Genomic DNA, 23,631 nt, shown 5'->3' on the forward strand with positions numbered 1-23,631 from the left:
GTTCCAAGAAACAGTTTCTCATGCAGTCAATGAAATGACCTCCAGAAATGGGCCTGATGTGCCATTCCCAGTCATTGGGGGATGTTATGACGGCCCATAATCACTCTGTCAGCAGGTGGAGCAACTTCCTTTATCCTTCCTTCCTCACCATTAACCCAACCAGAGATCCTGTTCCCCTTGCTCGCGGCTGCATTTCATAACTGAATAGATTGCACCCCTCAGCCTTACCCTCACTGTGGTGGTCCCTCATGGGCACCTACGGTCCCTGTGCATTGCACGATTCATGCTGCTGTTGTCCCAGCCTCGTGGGAAACCTGTCCCAAAGCTGGCCTCTCGATTCGATGAGCGCTTTCTTATGTTAATAAAACAAAAGAGCAGCAGCGCAAACACGGAGAATTAACAGGGCAAAACCACCCGAACGACAATTAGCACATACAGCCCCGAGCCTCTGACTTTACTTCTCCCTCCTGACACATTCCTGCTCCCTGTGCTCCCCCCCGCCCTGGGGGACACTGAGGTTCACTGAGCGAGCGTTTGGGTTGTGTGGAAAATACCGTGTCCCTCAGTACAGGAAGAGAGGGCTTAAAACGAAGATGGGGACCAAGAAGCACAAAACATCACGTTTTGCAACTTCTAGCCTCTGCACATTGATGGGACAGAGCCCAGTGGATATGTCCCACTGAACCAGCAATGTTGGGGATGGAGCTAAAATGGTTTGTGGCGGTTCATTTCTCACACTGCAGAGCGGAAGGTGATCCTCTCTGCAGTAGGGGACACACAAAAAAGGGTTAGGAAGGCATCACTGGCAAAACTGCCTGCTGCCAGGAAGAGACATGCAGCGGGGGGACACTGGGGAGCCGCCTGCTCGGTGCTGGGTCTGGGGATGGCTGGGCTTGCTCCGAGAGAGGCTTCCTCAGAACTGTGCAGGCATGCCTCTTACTCTTGCTAAAGTAGCACAGATTTTTTTTTTAAGCTGTGCTTTGGAGTGGGAATGCTCTGTTAACCAGCAATTTGTATTTCTTCTTGGATACAAGTGGTTCTTACTTTAGCTCCCGCACAAAGAGCTCCGCACTGACTTGAGCGTCACTCCCCTCCTTCCCCAGTCAGGCTTCCCCAAACACCTCTGGGGCAGAAAATGAGCGCTGGCACCCGGTCCTTACCCCGGCTCTCTCTGGATGCAGGCGGGAGGGACACACTCAGCCTGCACCACACCCGTGGGCTGCATTTACAACAAGTTCAGGATCTCCTCTCTCCCAGAAAATCGAGTCGTTTGGTAACGATATTCCCCAATCATCGCAATGCTGGTGTCACAATCTGATAGATGTCGCTGTGCCCAGAGGTCACTGCCACGGGCTTTTTCCTTAGCGGCGTAGGTGGTCCTGCCCCCCTCCCGCCTCTCCGTACTGGTGGGGTAAGCCAGACCCGGGCGTCACGCATGAGGTACATCACAACTGCTTGTAGGATAGCTGTCTTGCTCTGAAATAACAGCTGATTCCCGGCTAATAGATTCAGTAATCTGACACCCGGGCTGTAATAATTGTATCTGAACAAGGCAGGCTCCAGCCTCTGCCAGCCTTATTAGAATGAGTGATTGTTTCCATCAGGGATGTAGCTCTGGTGCATTCACCTTTCCCGGGCTCCGAAATACAAATTGAGCTTCTGACCTTGGCAGATACGACAGCTGACCTATTTCCTCCTTTTTAAATAAGGAGAAAACAGACTTTGGAGGGAAAGCACCTGCTTTCTGCAGGCCTCCTTCTGCCGAGCTCTTTGCTATCGTGAGATCTTAGTTAAATATTTGGCCTGCCGTTATCAGCCAGGATGATGGTCTGCCTAAACTGCCAAGCTCCTTGTGTGAGGCACAGAGGCGCAATCCTCTCTTCCTGCTGGGTTTGGGTTTATTCCTAATTTCTCTGCTCCCCGGCACGGCGCGGCTGTTGAAGGCAGCCCCTTTTCGCTGTGGCTGTGTGGACAAGCAGTCCCAGCAGCTGTGTCCCGGCGGGTTTTTGTACCGCAGTAACAGGGGAATTGCACTGGGGACGGGGCTCAAAGCTGCAGCGCTGCTGAGCAGTGCCCCTGCCACCGCTTCTCTGCTCCCGGTCTCAGGCAGTGCAGGAGGGGTTCTCCCGGGGTGGGGCGGCAATGAGCCCCTCTGGCACTGATGCGGGGGCACTGAGGCTGATGCCGATGGGTTTGCAGTGGTGCCCAGGTTTGCCCTCCCTGGAGAAGGAAATGCTGCCCGCCGCGCTTGCAGCAACGGCGCGGGACATGCAGGACCAGAGAGGGGATGAGTCCCAGGAGACTTCCCCTAGGAGCCACAGGGCCATCCGCTGAAATTAAACCACGTCTTGCCCTCAGCCAGGAGCCCTCCTGCTGCCTCCTTCAGTCAGCAAGTCAACAGGCCTCATTCACTAATCCTGAATTTCCCTGGTGATGTGCCGTGCGAGGCAGGTTTTCCAATGGGCTGCAAGCTCCATCCCTTGCTGTGGCTGTAAATATAGCTGGGAGGGAGATTTAGCCACAGTCCCCCCCTCCCTTCCGCATATTGCTTTTCCTGAGGTTAAACGTCAAACATCTCTAAAATATCACCTGGGTCTGCAACCCGCACGTGCTTCAGGAGGGGGCCAGTCAGGCTCCCCCCAGAGCTCTGCCCTGATTTACAGAGGTGTGCGGCACAGCGCCGTAAATCGGAGCATACATCAGATAATGTCATGGGAGGACAGCGTGCATTTTGTCAGAGCTGGGACGCTAACACGGAGAGGGTAGGAACAGGGACAGCCCCAGGGCGTGCAGCTTGCTTTTCTTTCCCCATCAAGGATGGTAAAAAAAAGCTGTCCTGCAGAAAATTGTGCCTGAGCTCAGCAGTCAAGGCACTGGCAACGTCGTGGGAGATTCCTGCTGCTTCGCCTTGCTGCTCCTCTTTAAGTGAAGAGGAGGGCTGGCTTATGGACCATGGGCAAGTCCTACAGGGCTGGTGGTTCTGCACAAAAGAGGGAGCCAGGCTGGGCGTTAGAGCAGTGGGAAGGAGATTTATGTCTTTTACTGTCCATCTGCAAAGCAAAACAAAAATAGCTGAAACACTGGTTTTCTGCTTTATCGGCTCTGTGAATAAGCATATAAATTTCTATGACATTTCTGGAGGCTTGCTGAAGGGGAAAAAAATTCATCCCTTAGGACCTGGCCAGCAGCAGTGGCAGCATATGGTCTGCTGAAATCAGTGGCTGAGCGCGTTTTGTGTGTGTTAGCATTAAAAAGGTGACTTTGCGAGTAATTTCAGAAGCGGGGAGGGTTTTTCTCTTTTTTCCTATTTCTTTTTTTTTTTTTTCTTTTTTAATCCTGTCTAAGCTGATGCAGCTGTCATAGCCAATAACTCTAGAGTAAGGGAGCTGGGCTGCGTTTTCTTGACTGGGAAGCACGAAGGGTGCAGACTTCGTTGCTGGCTTTTGGCCGCTTCGTGGGAGCAGGTTCAGCCTCTTCCTGGGAGGCAGAGGGGAGAAAAGCAAAGTCCCCGGTGCAGGCGAAGAGAGGAGTCGAGTATGCTTTCTTTTTCCCAGCAGCTGCAGCTCCCTCGGAGAAGGAGTCGGAACCCTGCAAGTCCATCGGAAAGCGGCTTCGGTCTCCCGGCTGCACAAGGATGGCAGGGGAGCGCCGTTTCAAAGATGGAACTCACTGGGGGAAAACCAAATACAAATAGGCGACTGTTTACCGTAGATAAAGTGTGGCTTTTTCTCTTTCATCGTTGACTAAAACCTCATGTTCTTTCCGGTGAGGGAGGCAGGAGCCGTAAATGCGCTGTCAGAAAGATGTCTTTCAGCAGGCAGCACCTCTGGATGTTTATCTCCCTGCCATTGTGCTCCGGCGCTTTGAAATGTAAAGGGAAGACGCTGCTAATCACACTGTTGCTTAAAGATCAACAGCCAGGCGAGATGTACTTTGTCACGTTTTCTCTTTGGTCTCTCTTTTTCCGTAATGAAAATGGTGACATTCATTCAGGCTTGCACGCCAGCGCATGGCGGTGGGTTTTTAATGAATTGCTCCTGCCCTTTCCCTGGGCTCTGACTCAGGGGTGCAGCCGGAGCCACCTCCGGAGCATGCTGAGTGCCACCGGAGCCACGGATCGAGCCGCTGGGGGAGCGCACCTTGCTATCGCATCTGGTTTCCTCTGGTTCGGACCGAATCCGTCCCACGTTACGTTTGAGTCCTATCGTTGAAGTCGGAGAGGATGCAAGATGTAACCGAAGGCTGAAAGGCAAAAGTCTGATGTGGGATTTCTTATTAGTGGGAGAACAGAGAGCTTTAGGCTTATAAAAAAGGGGGAGTGTGGAATAAAGGAAATAAATGCTTATCTGTGCAAAGAAATGAACCTCAATATATAAGACATCTCTTCCTCCCATGCTGGTCTAGGCCAGTATATAACAGAGCAGAAAGGAAGAAGTAGGCACGGAAAGCTGGAGCAGTAGTTTATTGAAATTATGTGGCTGAAGGGGGAGGGATATTTTCATTTTAAGACAGGAATTTATCATGCTATCTTCTTCACTGTGAGATTAGCATAGAGGTCTTCACTTCCACTTTCCACTATATCCTGCACGTGGGGAAACCGCAGCAACTCAAAGTTGTACAAGGAGCGTAGGGAGAGCGAGAGAAATTTAGCTCCTCTCCTAATGCCGATTAAGTAGAGCAAACAAAGAAGAGAGCAGAAATGTGAACCACCAGTTCTTCCCCAGCAAATGCTCCACTGAATCCTATTACAGGGATATATCAAAAGCAATAAGACAATTTTCATCTTTCGCCTGCCTGATGGCTAAGGGAGGTATCATCAGTCGGCAGTGAGAAGGCTGGGATGCACAGCAGATAATGCCAAGTAACTGAAGAAATGCATCAGCAGTGTATGTGTCAGGCATCAAAATACCACTCCCCCACGCCAGTTGTATTGGCTTTTCCCAAGCCTTTTTTGCCCGGTTCCCGTTCTCCTCCGAGAGCGGCTCCCTGCCTCACAGACTAAAGGTGGTTAAGCGCTTCCTTGGAGCACAGTCAGGGGGAAGCAACGGCTCATGCACAAGCTGCGGTCCCTGTGCAGCCTAGGAAACGCCATGCATTTTTCAGCGGCATCAACCAGCTTTTCCTCTGTGGACAGTTTATATCGCTGCCACAGATGCGGGGTGCCCGGTGCTGGGCAGGAGCAGGTCTGCAGATGGCTTCAGGTTCCCAGCGAAGCCCTGGGTACCTCGAGGCACGGCGCTCGCAGGGAGCCCGCCGACTGCTGAATTGATGGATGTGTGTCCCTGGCAAAGATCGCTCACCAGCCCGTCTGTAGCAAAGTAAAATTGAGGGGTGAACTCTCCTTGTGATAGTCAGGCTGCCTGTGTGCAGCTGACTTAAGGACGAGGGGCTACACGGTGCTAAGCACACCACTTGCCTTCCGGGCTTCTTCCAACATGATAAATACTTATTTAGATGGTGCCCTGCAATGTGCGGTTGGATACGACCCATAAATCCTGGTGTTAAATCGGTAAAATAAAAATCCACTGCTGCGTCAGCTCGGCCTTTGAGAAGGCAAAGCTGATAAATAGGGTTTGATTGGCTCTTTCTACACCGATGCCCCAGAGCAACACCCTCTGCACGAGTGTGATATTGCTGCAAGCTGACAGTACAAAGGACAGACGCCTACCCGTGCCAGCCATTGAGCCGGCTGCCTGGATTAACCCTGATTTCCTTTCCTGACACTCCTTTCTTCTGCCGAGGAGGGAAACCAGGCATAAGAGCGAGTCCCTTTGCCTGTCATGCTGAGAGCGTGGCGCTGGCAGCGTAATTCAGCGTGCTAAGCCCGGTTCTCCCCTCCCCGGTCCCTGCTCTGCGGTGGTCTAACTCCGTAAGGGCAGAGGATTTACACCGTCTTACAGAAGCAGTGTGAGAAGGATCAGGCTGTGACAGTCCCGACTCCCAGCTTCCTGGGAAAGGCAGAGATCGGCTGCCTCCCAGCTCCCCTTGCATCCCTTGGGCTCTTTGTATCGATAAGGATTTGCTAGGATGTGGAATGCAGGGAGGGCGTGTGGGACAGCATCTCGCACGCACCTTTTTAGATTTAGCCTAAATGCCTATGGGAGGAGTGCCACCGCCTCCGACAGCAGAGCAGCCAGCTCCCGCCACCCCGCACTGCTGTTGAGATGACAAAGTGACAATAAATACAAATCTTATCTGTCTAATAAGGCGAGTTCCCTGCGCAGTAGGAAGGAGCCTCTCCATCGAGATGGTATCTGCGCCAGCCGAGGTGACACCCTGAATTCGGCAGCAGCACAGCTTCATCGGTGAAGCGAAGAGCAAGAGGCAGCCACACTTTTCCCACTGCCTTTTGGCGTGTCCCCAAGCGAGCTTGGCTCGTGGCGGTGCTGGGAGTGGTACCTGCCCAAAAGGAGCCTGAGCTCCCAGAGGATGCTCCGTTCATCCCTGCCATCTATGTGCTTGCTAGTGGTTGAGCTGACGAGATGCCAGATATCTGGTGCCAAAACACAGAGCCAGTAGGCTGCTTTTCTGCTGATCCCTGCTCACCAGCAGCTGGCCCAGGGCAAGAAATCAGCCCTGGGAGGGAGGCCAGCTGCCCGGACCTGAGCGGGAACGAGGGGTAAGACGCTGGCTGCCAGAGGGAGGCACCTCCGACACCCTCGGTGCCTCTGGGCATCCCCCACAGGCAGAGACCCCCTATGCCAGAGAGCAGCAACGCTGCATGCTGCAGCTCAGGGCTGCATCCCTCAGCTGGCTGGCTGGAGGCTGCTTTCCACCATCTCCAGTTGGCTCAAGGACACTGCTGCACCCCAGTGGGGGATGACCTGTGTCATGTCTTCATCAGCCCTAAGTGACAGAGATGTGATTTTCCTGGGCATGAATTCATTGGAAATGTTGGGTAGGTCAGAAATAGGCACTCCCAAACCCGTCTTCTGGTCCTGGTGCCAGCGTCCCGAAACACGTCAAGTGCAGACCAACAATGGTTATACCCACTGCAGACAGGAGACGGGACGGGAAGCGACGTACAACCACTCACATTGATTGCGGGAGCACAGTGCAAAGCTATAGCACAGGCCAGGCGTCTGCATTTCAGCGTATACCGCTTGGAAACAAAGATTAGAGCTGTAGGAACATTTTGGTTTTCACTGATTCACCATCCTCAACAAAAAACTGAAGGTGAGGGAAGGGATATGTCCTTCAGGCTCAGTCCAGCTCAGGCTCAGCTCAGCTTTTTACTCAACTCCTTCAGGAGGGAGGAGATACAAGCAAGTTTGGAAGCAAGACAACGTTTAAAATGAAGAGGCAAAATGTTTGTAATCACAAAATGTTTTGATTTTTTAAAACTACCTCCTCTTGGCTGACTGTCAGTTAAAGTCAGCACAAGCGGGTAAACTTCAGTCTGCAAAAATTGCAGCCAGTGCTAAGATGCTGTGTAATAGATTGGAGCTGAGCAGGTGTAGGACCAAATGTCTCTGCTAAATGAGAGGGTTGTGCAGGTGATGCTCTTGTTCAAGCATCTGCCGGTAAATAGGCTCTCTCTTGCTACTTGTCCATCTAAGATAATATTATGGAAAAACTGTGCAGATTACCCTCAAATAAGTAATTCTCTGTATGCCTATATGCCTATTTTTTTAATAAAGAAAATGACCTGCATCTCAAATCCAAACTTTTTTGTCTGCTCAGTAAGAGCAGAATATTGGAGTTTTCCAATAAATTTTCTCCCTTACTGCTGAAATTTCAGCTGAGAAAAAAAGCATCTTGTGCTCCTTTCTCACACATCTAAATTCTGAAGCATCAGCTGTTTTGTGGGGGAGGGATAATAACTCCCTGCTTTTAACATCCAACTCAATACGTTTGTGAACGGGATTATACGGCACCTCGTCCGCCCATAGTAAGGGATTGAACGCGATGACCGGGGAGGGCACCTCTGCTCTTACGTTTAATTCAGGCGTTGTTTTCTGTCTCAAAGGCAGGGAAAGTGAGCAAGGTGTTTGCTTCAGTTGGAATGGGAGGTCAAATTTAAGTTTGAGTTAGCTCGACTCAGCCACTCGCGGTGTTATCCCAGTAGCCTCTAGAGAAGAGCTTGGGATCCACGCTCTGACCTCAGGGTTTCTTCCTACCCTCAAACACTGAGCCCAAGCAGTCAGTAGCACTGTCCCCATTTTACAGAAGGCAAGAATAAGGTACTGGGGACAAGAGCCCTTGTCAAAAGCCACCAGCTCAGTAGGAGCAGGCCAGGCGTGCAAACAGCCTTCGGCTTCCTAATCATGGTCTGCTCCCGAGATGGTGGGTCGAACCTTATATGTGTGACCACATCTGGCTGCCTTTGCTTCCATACGCCTTCAGTTTGAACCGGCCTATGAAGGGCACTGACTGAAGGAAGAAGTCCCAGGTGCTGGTGGGACCTAGCAGGCTGCGAGGTTTCTCCTACCAGCACAAAACAACCTGGGGTGGAGGCGGGGGCCAGCTGTCCTAGTACTGGACACAGGGAAGATGGGGGGTAAAGGGGTGGCAGCACGGTGGGAAGAGGGGAAGAGGAAGGCGTTCGTGGGGGAAACGGAAGAAAGATGAAAGGGATCAAGGAATGGGATAAGGAAAGAGAGGAGGGAAGATTTGTTGGGGACATGGAAGACAAAGGCAAATAATGGTAGTGATGGTGGTGGTGGTGAGCAGGAAGAAAACAAAAGGGAATGAAAAGCAATGGGAGAAAATCAGAATAAACCTAGGAAAGGAGAAGCGGAGGAGAGAACATCCATCCTGCCAGCCCCTGTGATGGCTGTTATTTGCAGATAGGAAGTGCTGCCTGCAGAAAAGCTGATTGAGGCTGATTGAGGGAAAGAATGAGCCACATGTGACAGATGTTAGTCACTTTGCGTAATGCCCTACTGGAAGGCACTCGGATGCTGCGGGGATGACAGCACTCGAAGAAACTGTGTGGAGCACAGCAGCCGTGGGAGCAGGCGGGCGGGAAGATGAATGGCAGGAGCGCTCCAGTCCCCTGATCTCAAAATGGGAAGAAAAGAAGAGAGAGCCGAACGGCGGGCTCTGCCTTTTACATATTTCCTGCCTCCCTCTGTGCTCAATCGCTCCCTCATCCAAAACCAGGTGAAGGCCCGAAGCAGATGGGAGCTCCCGCTCCTTCCCGCAGGGAGCAGGGCTGCCTCCGTGCCCTCGGCGTGCCTGCTACAGCCCAACGCCACCGTGCCCCGTGCCCGGGGCTTGCCTGCGGCTGGGGACGGGGCCGAAGGGGGCTGCCCTCTGACCTCGGCCACAGAGACCCCCAGCGTGGGCGTGCAGCCCCTGTAAGTGCTGCGGGGCACCCTCTTGCTGGCGCAACCCGACTGCCCCCCTCGTGCCCTGGGCAGATGCGGCCGTGCCGCGGCATGGCCTCCGAGCCGCAGCGGTGGCCCTGCAGCGTCTGCCCGCCGGGGAGGTGCGTTCAGCTCCCGATCCCATCTGCAGCCCTCGCTTAAAGAGCTGGCTGACGGAGGAGTACTCGCGGGCAGGGTTTGGTTCATGCTGTGCGTTCAGCTCCGTTCCGACGGTGGAAATGAGAGCGATTGCAGCCCGGAAGGTAGCAGCTCGAAGGGAGGGATGTATTGAGCACCATTGCTATCAGCACCCGTGCAAATTGTTTCTAAAACAATGTCTCAACCATATCAATTACTCGGGTGTTTTGGAAAGCAAGCTTTGGGAAAGAAAAAGAGCCAAGATAGCTTAATTGTGCTTTTGTACCTTTATGTCTAATGTAGACTAGTTTCCCTTACTTTCAATATTTAAAAAAAAATACATTGAGCAGCAAATGGCACATAGGCCTTTGTGCGTAAGGCCCTCATGGTTGCAAATCTTTTTTTTTACTCTTCTGCCCCACCTTTTAAAAACGCAAGAGAAAAGCAAAACTTCTCAGGGACTACTTTACTTTCAGCATTTCCAGTGAAGCAGCTGCCGTATTAGATCATATTCAAATACAGCCCCAAAGAGGTCGGGAGCAGTGTATTAGCTGAACTGTTTATCTGCAGCCAGCCAAGGGGGGATGGTGCTGCTCAAATCAATTTTCTATGCTCCGACTGGCCCATCTTCTTGACACTTAGATGTCACTGTACTACTGGTGATAAAAAGGCCTGCCAAAAAAGGATGGATTTGGATTCACGCAGGGTCCTACAGAGCCAAATGAGAATTGACAATATTAGTCTTTAGGACAATTTTACAGATAAAATTAACCAGAAGAATAAATTTTCAACAGTTTGCTTAATCTAATCTGCTTTCTATTGCATTGAATCTTGCTCCCATCCACCGTTGCCATTTTAATACTTGCAAGAAACACTGGCTTCTTTTTCCTTTTTTGTTTTGTGCAGTGAAGATCAGGCACATAAACAAGGATATACGTTGCCATGAAATGCCAGCCAAAAAAGAATACACACCTGGTTTCTGTAAAGAGGAGAAGGAAGTCCCTCACATAGATTAAAAGCAAGGAGAAAAAGTATAAGCGTGTTAAATTTGGGCCTGAGGTATAGTCTTTGATATGATCTGAACCTTAACTTTCCCTAAGTTCATCTGGCTTTGGTATTAATTTTATTATTTGTATAACTAAAGAGCAAAGGCTGAACCTCAGTTCAAGATCTGGTTTTGAATTAAAAATAGCTGATAGAAAGTTCAAGACTATTCTTATTCTAGCCTACCTCTGTTATAAACTATGCGGACCCTTGTACATCTGTGACTATCATTCATGGTACTAGAAATCAGAAACTTTCCGAGTTAATACTAATACATAACACATGTGTAACACTTTCCATCCTTCAGTACTACACAAATGACCGAGTGTCACAACGAGCCTGTGAAGTGTTTTCTCGGTGGCAGAGATAACGACATTTCATCTGGAGGTTGGCTGTGTTGGTCAAGGACACCCAGACTATACAAAGGCAGAGGCTAGGGCTGTGTGGTAGAGCTGGAGCAGGTGGGGATAGCTGCACCTAACCTTCTCTAGTACACCGCATTACACATCAGAGTCCTCGCATGCTTTTCTTTTACATATTTGCACAGAAGTTTTCCACATCTCTGGCTGAATATTTAGGGAAGCATTTCAAAAAATGATTCAGCTGGCTCTCCGAATGGAGCTGGAAGAAAATACTTGGGTTTTGTCTATGCTAAAACCATTCTGCCAGCACCTCTTTTGAGCATTTTCAGGGCTTGGATCAGGGATCTCAGCGCTTGCCAGGGAAAAAGGAATCATTTTTTTGCTGGCCCGGTGCAAATTTACCCCAACATGGGTATGCTCCAACCCTCTGAAGGACAACCTTCATTCCTGCCTCAGCACAGCCCGGGGCAAGTGGCGGCCGCAGTCGCTGCAGGTCCAAGGCTGTTCTGCCAGGGCTGGCCCCAGGGCAGCGGCGGCAGAGCCAGATTTTCCCTGCACTTGCTCCTCTGGACTCTCAAAGGCAGCAAAGGAGCTGGATGCTGGAGATGTAAGCATCAACAGGATGACACGGGTTTTCACGGGTTAGCACACAGAAGAGGCAAAGGGAGCCCCAAGCTGGGATGGATGAAGAAGGGCATTAACGCAGAGAGCAGGAGCAGAAGGGGATGAAAGCCACACAAGTCACCCCGTGGGACAGAGGGTGTTTACCACCTGTTAAGACCACGGTCATCGTCAGACCCTGGCAATGTGCATATCTCCCATCCCTCTAGATGCTTGGTGAAGAATGGTTTGCTACAGCTACCAGCCACACCATTAGCTCAGCTGGTGGAGATCACTGCCAAAAGCTCTGCGGGGCCAAAGCACCATTTAAAGGTTGGCAGCCTTTCTTCTGGTTGTATCTTTGTTTGCAGAGGGGTTTCTCCCTTTTGCTTTTCAAAAGCTGCTGACAGTACAATTGAAAAAGAAGCAACTTGGACTGTGTTGAGGATGCAAAAGGGAGTGCTGCCATCAAATGACCTGTGCAGCTGGGTTTGGTGCCTCTGGGTACAAGCACACCACTAAACAAACAGCCAGGGAGTGAGGTGGAGCGTGGGGCATGGGATCACATTCACTGCTGAATTTTACCTCTGCTCCTTGACTGACCCAGAGCAGATGACAAACGCTACACCAGCCTGGGCTCCTCCTTCTATCCCCACCATCTATCTCCACTGCTACCCCAGCAAACATTGCACCTTCAGCCACCCCTTAAGCCTTTAAGCTGTACCTCATGCTACGCCATAAATTTTCATACCATAAAAGTCAGCTCTGGTGGGCTGCAACACAGCCCTCCTGTTACTTCAGTTGCTTTAAACTCGAAAAAAAATGTGCAAGGGGTCATAGTCACATTTTAGGACCACAGGGGCTGGTTCCTCCGGGCCCAGAGAAGACGCAAGGCCGTATTATTTAGGCACAGCCACTCTCCTTTACAGGAAATACCAATGTACTATCTATTTAGTGTCCCTTGTCTTGGGGACATGAATCAACCCCTGCACTCTTTTATTTAGCCATACTGATGTAGGCTTCATTTCTGGGTTACGATACTGGGAAAGCAGGAAAGGCAGCCAGACCTCCTCAGCCCCCATGGCCAGGCTCAACCCCCCAGCCCAGGCTGGGGGCTGGACCGAGTTCGTGTCCTTCCTCGGCATCATGCAGAGAGGCAGCAGGCAGGGAAACTGAGGGAGGTCGGACACTGCTATCTTAATCCCCTTTACTGAGCCAGCAGACAAACCACAGGCACTTCCAAAAAGCAAAAGCTCAAGTTTTGGTCCAGAACTGGACATGTGTCCATTTCTGCACTCAAAAAAAAATGCTGTTGTCATTCCACAACAGAGGGAAAAAAAACTTAAAAGCTGCTGGCGAACAGATGCCATCCCCTGGTACCCAAATGGACAGTGCTGGGGAGGCAGGAGGGTTTGCGCAGAAAATTGCGCTGTGGCGATCAGGACTGCTGCATCCTTCAGTGCCCAAAATGGCCATTGCTAGTGAGGATGACAGAAGGAGATGTCAGTCATGAGATTAAGGCAAAAGGCTTGACACACTGATTTGTATTCCTCACTGCCACAGAGCTCAGACTGAATGCTAGGAAAGTGGCTTAACCCAAAATTTGTACAGGTTGCCAGGACCTGGCAATGAAGTCTCTGTTTGTGGAATATCCAGTTTGTGAGATGAAGGGTTAGAGCTGCACTCTGTGCTGTGGCGGGAAGCAGGGGAGCCGTAATCTGGACATACAAAGTGAGAAATACAAGGGAAAAGCAAGTGTTCAAATTGGCCACCTGAAATTAGAGACAAAATTTTCCACAGTTTTGTCTCCTCTCTCTCTGCTGTACTGAGCCCTTTCCAAAGAGAGTCGATAATCCCCGTGGGGCTCAGCCGCTGGCTGTCAGTAAAATGTTTGGGAGCTAACATGGTGAGCAGGCCGGCATTCAGCAGGGATAAAGAGAGATGCTGAGCAGCTGCCCACTGAGTGACCATCCCATGGCCATTCCCAGCGGCAGGGGTGGCAGCACCCGCTGAACACAGGTGCCTCCACATCATGGAAAGATGCATGGTAAGGAATCAACCCAGAAAGCGGGAAGCACTGAAATCAAGAGATGCACTCGACAACGTGGCAGGAAAAGCAGGAAAATACCCTTGGCAGTAGATGGAAGGGATCGCAGCGCCTGGCTGGGACAGGCTCGCGCTCACTGCTGGCTCCAGCCAAATTGATTTCCCTGCCTCTGCTCCGCCAAGCGCCGGCACAGCACTGAGCTCCTGGGCCACTGAAGCGGGAAGTGTGCTTGTCATGGATTGTTTTTTCTGGTGCTTTCTCATCCCTCCTCTTCCAGCGTGCTTTTCCCCTAAGCTGGAGCTCCTCCCAGGTTTTGGCAGCCCAGATCGCCCCCGGACGACTTCACCTCTCCTGGCAGGGGCAGCCAGAGGCTCCCTGGGGTGGCAGCTGTCTCTGGGTACCAGCGCTTTTGGGGGGCTCAGCTGGCAGCCGGCAGCTCCCTTCCCCTTACTGCACTTCCAGCTTTTAGCTCCCGATGCAATTTCCACCCCTGCCTCCACAGAGCTGGAGCGAGGATGGACAAAAATCAAGCCTGGGACCATCGTCTTGCTTTAGCAGCTTGGCATCTATGCCCCCCCAGCTTGGGAACAGAGGCAGGACCCCGTCGCAGGCATCCCAGGTGCTGGATCGCTTGCTTGCTTTAGTTGCCAGCTGCCCAGTACCGCTTTCCAAAAGGCACCTGCACATCCAAGGTGCCAAGAAGCAACATCTGCACGTGGTCTGACTTTGGAATAAACTGCAATAGAAATGCATTCAGGCTGGAATAGGTCCCTTACACTTTGAAAAGGCCAGCTGAGGACTCAGCCTCCTTATTTTGCTCTCCTGCAGCCCACTCTAATGCTCAGGTAAAGTTAGAGCATGCCCTCAGATAAATCCCTGCGTGGCTCGTTGATTTGAAAGACATCAGCACTTCCTCAGGGATGGGAGGGGAAGAACTGCCACCCAGCTGTAATTTTTTTAGTGTAATTTTCTATTCTCTCCCTCCCGAAAGAGATTTTCCATCTGCCAGAATAACCCCAAAGTGCTTAAATTCAGCAGTCCTGACAGGGGGACTTAACTCCTGACAGGGGAGTTAATCAAAGCTCTCGTCCCCACGCTTTGCCCCACTTCCTGGCTTCCCCAGGCACAACCAGTGCCCAGTGACAATGGATGGCATGTCATTGCTGCAGAGGCAGTAACTGCACGGGAAAGGGATGGGGACAGGCTCTGTGCCCAGAGCGTGGACCGCAGAGACAACAAGGACATGAGGGGGTGCACGAATGGAAATCGAGGGGTGGCACATCTGGTTTCTCAGGGAGAACTCAGTATTTTCATGGATGTCGTGGTTTAACCCAGCTGGCAACTAAGCACCACACAGCCGCTCTACTCCCTCCCTCCCAGTGGGATGGGGGAGAGAATCAGAAGAGTAAAAGTGAGAAAACTCATGAGTTGAGATAAAGACAGCTTAATAGGTAAAGCAAAAGCTGTGCATGCAAGCAAAGCAAAACAAGGAATCCATTCAGCACTTCTGATCGGCAGGCAGGTGTTCAGCCATCTCCAGGAAAGCAGGGCTCCACCACACACAACGGTTACTTGGGAAGACAAAACGCCATAACTCCGAACATCCCCCCAGTTTATATACTGGGCATGATGTCATATGGTATGGAATACCCCTTTGGCTCGTTTGGGTCAGCTGTCCTTGCTGTGTCCCCTCCCAGCTTCTTGTGCACTCCCAGCCTCTGCTGGCAGGGCGGTATGAGAAGCTGAAAAGTCCTTGACTTGGTATAAACACTGCTTAGCAACAGCTAAACATCAGTGTGCTATCAACATTATTTTCATCCTAAATCCAACACACAGCACTATACCAGCTACTAGGAAGAAAACTAACTTTATTCCAGCCGAAACCAGGACAATGGGGAAGAAGACATTTCTGGTGAAAAATGTTCAGCGAGAAACCCAACTGTCCACTGACATCCAGGTCTGCCAACTGATTGCCACCAATCCTGACCCAATGTCGGGTATGTTAGTGAGTTTTCAGGAAATTTCAAGAAATTTCCATCCCAGTTTCACTATATCACATGGGACTGGCAGCTCAGGCTATGCTAAGCTCCTCTCAGACCTTGCTGCGTGCATCCCTCCATAGGGCTAGCTCATGAAGAAGCCACAAACATTGCATCCCTGGGGGTGGCTAAGCCTTTGTTTTAAACCAGGGAAATCTGCATTGTGGTAGGTGCTCTTGGGGGCTCAAATCCTTGCAAGGATTATCAATGAGGAGGGGATGTTAGGACGAAGGAGTCCTTTGCCTCTCTTCATGAAAGATGTGGTGTTAAATAAGACACACTGTGTTGCCAACATGAAAGATTAACAGCAGCAATGTGGCATATTTTAAAAAAAAATCTAAGCAGACTTCTTTTTCTTCTTTGCTCTTAATTATAGGAATGCTGTTAAAAGCATAGGTAGAAGCAATTACAGAGTGGGGTGATCTCGAAAGGAAAAATCTTGGGGCAAGGCAGTGGAAGGAGTGTTAGATATCCTGTTAAAGTTGAAAAAGACAACAAAATAAAGCAATGACCACAGAAGGGAGGAAAAAGCAGAAAAGAGGAATGATGCGGGGGGAAAAAAAGAAGACCAGGCAATGTTGCAAGGTTGGAAGCTGGTCTGGAGACACTGCAGTCCCAGCCTGATTTACGCTGGGTTTTTGACAGGGCACCACCAGGTAATGGCTCAACTTCGAAGCCTGGCTTGACCCATTACTGTCATAGGCGGTGGCAGAATTACAATCAAAACCGAGATCCAATTCCCAATTTTGGAGGTGTTCAGATGTAAGAGTTTTATTTAAGGCTCCCTTTTAATAAAAAAGTGGGCAAACTGTGATCAAGGGGAAGGAATTGTCTCCATTTTCATGATTCACATCTCCCGGCACCCACAAGATATGCATTTCCATGCTCTGATCTGCGCTGCTCTGAAGGACACAGCTGAGAACAGAGCAGGGAGCTGCCGACTAAATGGCAAAAGAAAGAAAGAAAAACGCAGTTACATTTTATTCTTCCTAACGTTTTGCTAAATTGGTTCAGCAAGCTTCCCTGAGTCTGGGGAGCTGGGAAGGGGAGGGAAAGAAACTTCATTAAGTGAAAGATTCTCGGAGATAATTGGGAGGCCAGGGATAATAGTGGCAGCCTGCATTGTGCTGGGAAAGGAGGGCACTTGCTTCATATTTGTTAATTGAAGAAGCTGAGAGCAGCTTTCTGAGGGGCCAGGGCTCTGGCTGGAAGACTGAAGGGGATGTATATTTTTACTTGTTTAAATAGACATTAGGGGGCTCCATTTTTTAAAAAATAAGTCTCTGAATTGCTTTGGCAGCCTATGCAAACAAACGCAAGCAGCACGGTCTGCAGCCTCCTCCACCCTTCTCGCTCGCAGTCGGGTCCAGGGCTTGCTCTGCAAAATACTTCAGCCAGGGGAGGTGCCGCTGGCTGTGGCGATGGGACACAGCCAGGACCCAGCGGCTCCTGGGGAGGGAGGGGAGGGAGGGAGGGAGGGAGAGGGGGCTACGCGGTCGAGCAGAGGCACATGAAATCTTAGAGAGATGCGGAGCCTGCCCTGTGCGACATGCTGGTCACTGCTTGCAGACTTCGAAAATTAAATTCTCCCCACAGTGCAAGTTTGCAGCTCTATCATGCAGACATCGGGGGTTTGTTAAATAAGATTGCAGCTCTACTCACTATGGAATAGAAGGAGATTGGTCATCTTTCTAAAGATGGTCTTTTTTTGTAAATACCACCAAAGTGCTGTGCCTGGTGATATTATTTGCACATCTATCCGCTTGCGCCCTAAAAGTATCCAGATTAAAAAAATTCTGTATCTGACTAATTAAAAATCATTAACATCATAATGTCTTATTAGTTTCATGAATACTGCCTTGTCTTTCTTGACTCTTCCGTGCACATCAGAAATGTTTTGGGTCTGATTCTCATTTGCCCTAAGGCCCATTTACTCCATGCAGGAAAAGTCAATCAGCCTCGGAAGGAAAGCAAGAGAGGACTGCACCCACTGCAAGCCTTTTCTCCTCCTGGCATGGCATAGAGAAATTTCAGCATAGAAGAGAACCCAATTCTTGAATGTGCAATGCTGTGCAACAGGCTGGGTCCTGCAAACTGCCTGGGAAAGTGTTTTTGCCGACATCAGTTATTGCTACCCCTGCAAACCGCTTGCAGCTCTAGGTCCGTTGCGACAATTAGTGATAAATCACTGCTGGGAATTTGGGCTGTCCATTGGAAAAGCTCCCAATAGCCAGTTACCGGGAGAGCGCCAGGGCACACGGCAATGTCATGCTTCATATTGTTTCTATTTTTAATGGCGGGGGGAGAAGGGTGACATTTGAGTTCTGCATATACTGTGTCAGGGTAAAATAATGTTCTTTTCTGGCAGCACTGAATCAGCATGCATCCAAAATTTGCCTTCTTCCGCTGCACGTGCTGCCCCCATGGAAATTAGTGAAAGCCTCATGCAGGCATACGAGGGCAGGATTTAGCCCATAAATCACAACCCAGATCATAAATACATGCTTGAACCCTCTCTTAATATGATTCATTAAGAAGGAGCTTTTACGGTTGGGGTGGTTTTAATTATCGTTGTGTAATTTTATTGTTATTGTTTCCATTAAACATTAACAAACGTTCCTTATTTTTGGTTAACAAAGATCGTTCTTAGATTGCACAGTAGTTAATGAAAACCACATAAACGCATGCAGAAAGATACCAGGACTCTCATTCAATTAAATATAAAACTTAAAGTAGAAGATCTATAAAAATCCAGATTGTAATGAATCATAAATAAATATGGAAAACTAACAACTGCCTTGGGTAGAGTAGTAAATTTATAGCCCAAAGATTTGCATTTTTAAGGTCTGCATCGTCGTCTGCACTGCGTTCGCTCTCGCCCACAGAAGATGCACATCCTCCATGCCAGAGCCACCGGCCTCAGCTCATTTTCTCGGCTTCTCTAGACGAGCCCTGCAATTGCCACCGTGCACTGAGTTAAGTCTGCCTTTGCCCAGCGTGATCTCCGAGTTTCTGAAGCTGGGACCGAAGCCACTTTCTGATGGAGGAGTGAGAAGTCACAGGCACACCAGGTTTCCCGGGTGTGTGGCCACTGGAAGGCTGGAGCCTGTCCAGTGAAGTTGTCCCCACGCACACTGTGGAGGATGCAGCTGGCACCCCCAGGCAAGACCTCTCCTCCCAGAGATGCTGGAGGAGGAGGAGGAGGAGAACTATGGAGAGAGGAGCTGGTTCCTCACCCTTGGCTTCCCCCACGCCAAGAGGGGGGTCTGCAGCCATTTGTTAGGCTGAGTTTGCCCTGTTTTTCCAAATCAGTCTGGAAACCAATTGGCTGTAACTTCCAGCCAGTCATTGGCATCGGCGTGAAGAGAGACAGATAAAAGGCTGCTTCGGCTACTGATACACGGTCCCTGAGCCCATCGTACATCCAAATGAATTTTTGTTGAGAGGTATGAAGTAAAAAGGGTTTAGCTTAAAAAAAAACCCACCAGGATGCAATAGTCCAACAATCCCATAAGGATCAGCTAACGCGTTCTTGAGATAGCTATCAAATGCATAGCTAGCACATGCACAGACTCCTGCCCATTGAATGGTGTCAAGCCACTAGTCACCAGCCTCAAAAGTCATGTTCCAGGCTCCTTCAAGATTAACCCTGACATTTTATCTTCACAAGTGCGATAAAAAATTTGGAAACTCTTCCAGTACTTCTCCCAGTGAAAGCAAAGCAAACTCGTCTCCAGACCAGAGGCTTCACTTGAAACATGGGAATGTCAGCATTGAAACAGTTAATGGGTGAGAGAAGTGGAAGGATTTGATAATGGCAAAAACTCTGAGGCATCTGCTCCAGCATTATGGGTGTGTGTCAGTCTGTCTGACACAGCCGTTGCCATGGTGGCAGAGTTCTCCCAAAAATCACAAAAAGCGGACAAGATGGATGAGTGCCTGAGCAAGACACAGGAGAGGGGAGACGGCTGCAGATGGGGATGACTTGGCCTTTGTAGGTGGGGCTTGGGGCTGGTACTGGAGGCCAGCTAATGTAAAAATGAGTCTCGTGAGCTCCGTAGTCTTTTCCAGCTGGACAGATGTTTCAGGGGCTGGAGCCAGCTGTTAAAAAAAAATTGAAATCCCTGGAAGTTTCACCCAACCTGACCTCATCTCCGTTGCTCCAAGGAACGCGGCATGGTGTGGAGAGCCGCTGCCTGCAGCATTCACAGGAATGGCTGTAGAGAGCCTTGAGAATCCAGGCTTTCCCAGGCAGCCCAAGGTTTTGAAAAATGTGTCCATGTGTCTGCTGCAGCTGTTTGGACAGGCAGGAGTCTAGATGTGACTATTAAAGCGAGGAAGCCCCTCAGCTGCTGGCAGCCAGCGGCCTTGGGAGGGAAGGGCTGGGAGCCCCAGGCACGCCGGGAGCTGGAGCCAGATGGGGCTTGCAAAGCACAAGAGGGACAGAGGCTGGACATGCTGGGCAAGCAGGGAGGGGTGTACACACCTTTGGGCCTGGAGGGGCTTGGAAGGATGGGATATGGGGGGGGGGCAAGAGAAGTTGGGATGGGAGCGCTGGGAGCCTGGTGGAGAGAATTTGGGGTGTTTGGACCCTGGAGCAGGAGAGGGACTGGACAGGCTGTGGGTCACAGGTTGCTGGAGTTCCTGAGGACAGTCACCACTTGGGCCCTTGTCACCATGCCCCATGCAAGCATGCAAGGAAGTCCTAAGCTGGGGCTGCTTCAGCTCCTATGCAGCACTGATGGTGCAGGGAGCCCTGCTTGACCAGGAGTTGATGCTGGCATGGCGAGCCTGTAGAGTCAGACCAGAGATTTGTGGCCCCACAGCAGGAGACCTGCCTTTCAACACACTGGATCACCAACAGTGTGTCAAATCAGGCCAGCGAGGGAGTTTTAAGCAGGGGTCAACTCATACGAGCAAGGCAACAACCGAAGCGGTAGGGCTGACTGCTCTGGGGTTTGCACATCTTGTAGCATGCAGTTTTCAGTACGTTTGTCTTTCCCTCCATCCTGCCCCTCTGATAAGAGGAACTCACGGTTCAGTGCTCCCTAAGGAGCAGGTTGCCGCAAACGGGGAACGGCAAGCTGCACGTGCGACCAAAGAGGCTATCTTTCAGCTCACCAGCGGGAGCGTGGCTCTGACAGCCGGAGCCACATGAACCCCTGCAGGCTGAAGCTGGCCGGGCTGTAGCTACTGGCACCGGCACACGGGTTGCATTGTTCCAGCAAGGCTAGCGAGTATTACAGAACAAGTCAGAAGTATGCGCAACAAACCACAAGCTGAAAAATAAAGGAAAACACATTTCCTCTCCTCGCCAAGGTGGGAGAAGTTAGTGCTTTCTCGAGCATTGCTTTGCTAGCACGGTGAGGACGGGTCTTAGCTGGTAATTGTTTAAAAGTGAAGCCAAAACCAATCAGCTCTGTTTGGGAGCGTGGGCTGGGGGGACCCACGCAGAGAAACCTCTGTGTTCACACACAGTACGAGCAGCAAGTGGTGGTCAGGCCGGAGATATGGGTGAGTATTTTCATGGGTCTGATGCACACCTGCCACATCGTGACAATTAACGCTTCTGTACCACTCTTCTCTAAGTGGAAGGAAACATTTTCTATTCTTCTAGCCTTTGATCAGGTGAAATCATTTTCTAGTCCTGTTACTTTCCTATTATGCATGGAGTTAATAAAAGTTACCTTGGATAATATTATGGTAAGCATGTTTTAACTCTATATTTTCTGGTTTTAATCTAGACCTCCAGCACCGAAAGGGGACAACATTAAGTAGATAAGTGAATTATACGCCAAGAGTCTTTTTTTTTTTTTAATTGATAGACTATTCGGTTTTGAAGGATCATTTACGGATTATTTATTGTGGTCTCCAGTGTCCAACTCCAGTATCAAGAAGATGGACTGCAAACCCTTAATTATACTTGCATGTCCTGTATGTGTTAAGAACCCATAAAACAAAGCACACGCACGCTTTGGGCTTGTAATAGTTTGATGAAGATTTCTAAATTTTTCAAGCTGTCAGTTCATTTCAAAAGACGGATTACTTCTTTTAGGATTTCATCTACCTAATTATTTCTGTCCTGATTACGTAACTGCTCCATATTTTTCCTCCTTCTGCTGCCCCCGAGTCGCACCCGGAGTTCAAGTGGAATGGTGCTACTGCTTAGCATATAGGTGACAGGCAGTAATGGCTGGGCTGTATTTGTGGGAAGATGCTGTTGGGGAGGTATATAGTATACAAAGCGCAGGGACACCATCTTAGCCCCATTGTTTCTGCAGGTGGCAGACAGGTAAGAGCACAGAAAAATCATGTGTCCAGTCAAGTGGGTTTGTACCTAAGCTCTCTGCAACCCAAAGCTATCACTTTGGGCAGGAAGCACAAAACCGAAATATGACAGTGGCTGTCACTGTGCTAATGTGTCTACACGAGGAGAACTGTGAACACCTAGCCAGAGGAAAGTCACGTATTGACAGACAACGTGCTGGGGTCCTGGTGCCCTCGTTTTCCAGCTGGACTCTGCAGGAATGATGGGCGGCATTTCAAATGAGACTTAGGAGCAGAAAGCTGCGTAACGGTTTCAAACCAGCTGAGCAACCTGTGGGACTGCCCAGGAGAGACCTGCTCCGCAGCACAGCATGGCTACAGTTCAAACAAAGCAGCAGTGTGATCTGAGCAGGTCTTGCAGCTGGCAGCCTCCTGCTCAAGGCTTGAGGACACACGGATATATGTATCTACAAGGAAGGTTTTGTCCGAGCAGAGGGGAGGATGAGTGCTCTCTCCTCTGGAGTCTCAGAGGTCTGCGTAGCTAAGGAACAGGAATGTCTGCCCCTGGGCTCCAGCTATCAGCGAGGCTCCCCAGACAGAGTTCCATGCCATCTCCAAAGTTTCCATGTCATAAAGTAAAATATGATAGCAAGCAAGCTTTTTTAATAGTATGATGCTGCAACTGAGATTTCAACTGTTGATAAAATAGGCAGGGCTCTTTTAATACTTTTTGCAGGAAGAAAAATTACCCCTAGCTGCAGTGCTTTCCTTCTGAAGCCATGGATCGAACAACACAACAAGATGGTGTTCTAAGTTTCTCTTCTTCTCCTTCCCCTCTCCACCAGTGTATGGCCTTTATTAGCATTACAGCTGTGTAATTCCTCTGTAGCTGTCACAGTTCAATGAGAACACCTGTCATTCATTTTCAGTGGAAGAAGGAGTTACAGGGTGGGTTTGAAGCCCCCTGGCTGGGGGTGCGCTGCCTGCTGCTCTCCCCACTGCCTTCACGGCAGGGGGTCTGGGGGGGTTGTCCCTATTGTACCAGCGCAAGCTTCCCACGGGTGGGAGGCTGAGGTGACCACACTTAGGGGAAGGGGCGATGGGTGCTTCTTCCAGCCATCACGGTGCAGCGGGATGCAGCAAGCAAGGGGAGCACCTCAGGGACCAGGGTATGCAGCTACATCCTGGCGTGGGTTTGATGTGTCAAGATCCAGCCCAGTCCCAACGTCAGACTGGGCAATGAGCAAGTTCAGACGGACACACGCGCCCCAGCTGGTGCTTGGTGCTAGGGCAGGAGGGAGGGGGACTCCGCAGCTTTGGGGGGCTGGCGGGTGGGGGTACCCGGCTCGACCCTACACCTGCCCTGCCTGGGCGCCCCGCACAGCCTACGCGCTGCCCTCTGGCTGATCCTGTGGCCTGGAGGAGAGCCAGGACCTCCTCCGCGGGGCCTTTGAAACTGCTCCCCTCCCAGCGCAAGCGGCCCTTTTTTAAGCAGTCGGCGGGGTCTGTGCGCGGGGCGGGAGGGGAGCAGGGGGAGAGCGGGAGGGGAGCATGAGGGGAGCACTCCCCGCTCACCGGGCCGCAGGGCCCCCCCGCCTCCTCTTACACCCCGCCAGAAAGAGGCGTTTGTTTCCAGCGGATGAATTGCAGCCCCTGCACCTGTGGTTATCGGCTTCAATAAATTTTAAATTTAACCTGCATCATCTATTTATACATCCAGCGCTGAAATAGGTTTTTCTCTGGACTTGGGGCCGGGGTAGCAGCCCAGGAGAGGGGAGCAGGGCTGGCTGGGGAAGCTTTACAGCCAGGCTGATGATCCAATT

This window comes from Gymnogyps californianus, chromosome 1 (genome assembly GCF_018139145.2).
Source record: "Gymnogyps californianus isolate 813 chromosome 1, ASM1813914v2, whole genome shotgun sequence".
Taxonomy (NCBI): domain Eukaryota; kingdom Metazoa; phylum Chordata; class Aves; order Accipitriformes; family Cathartidae; genus Gymnogyps; species Gymnogyps californianus.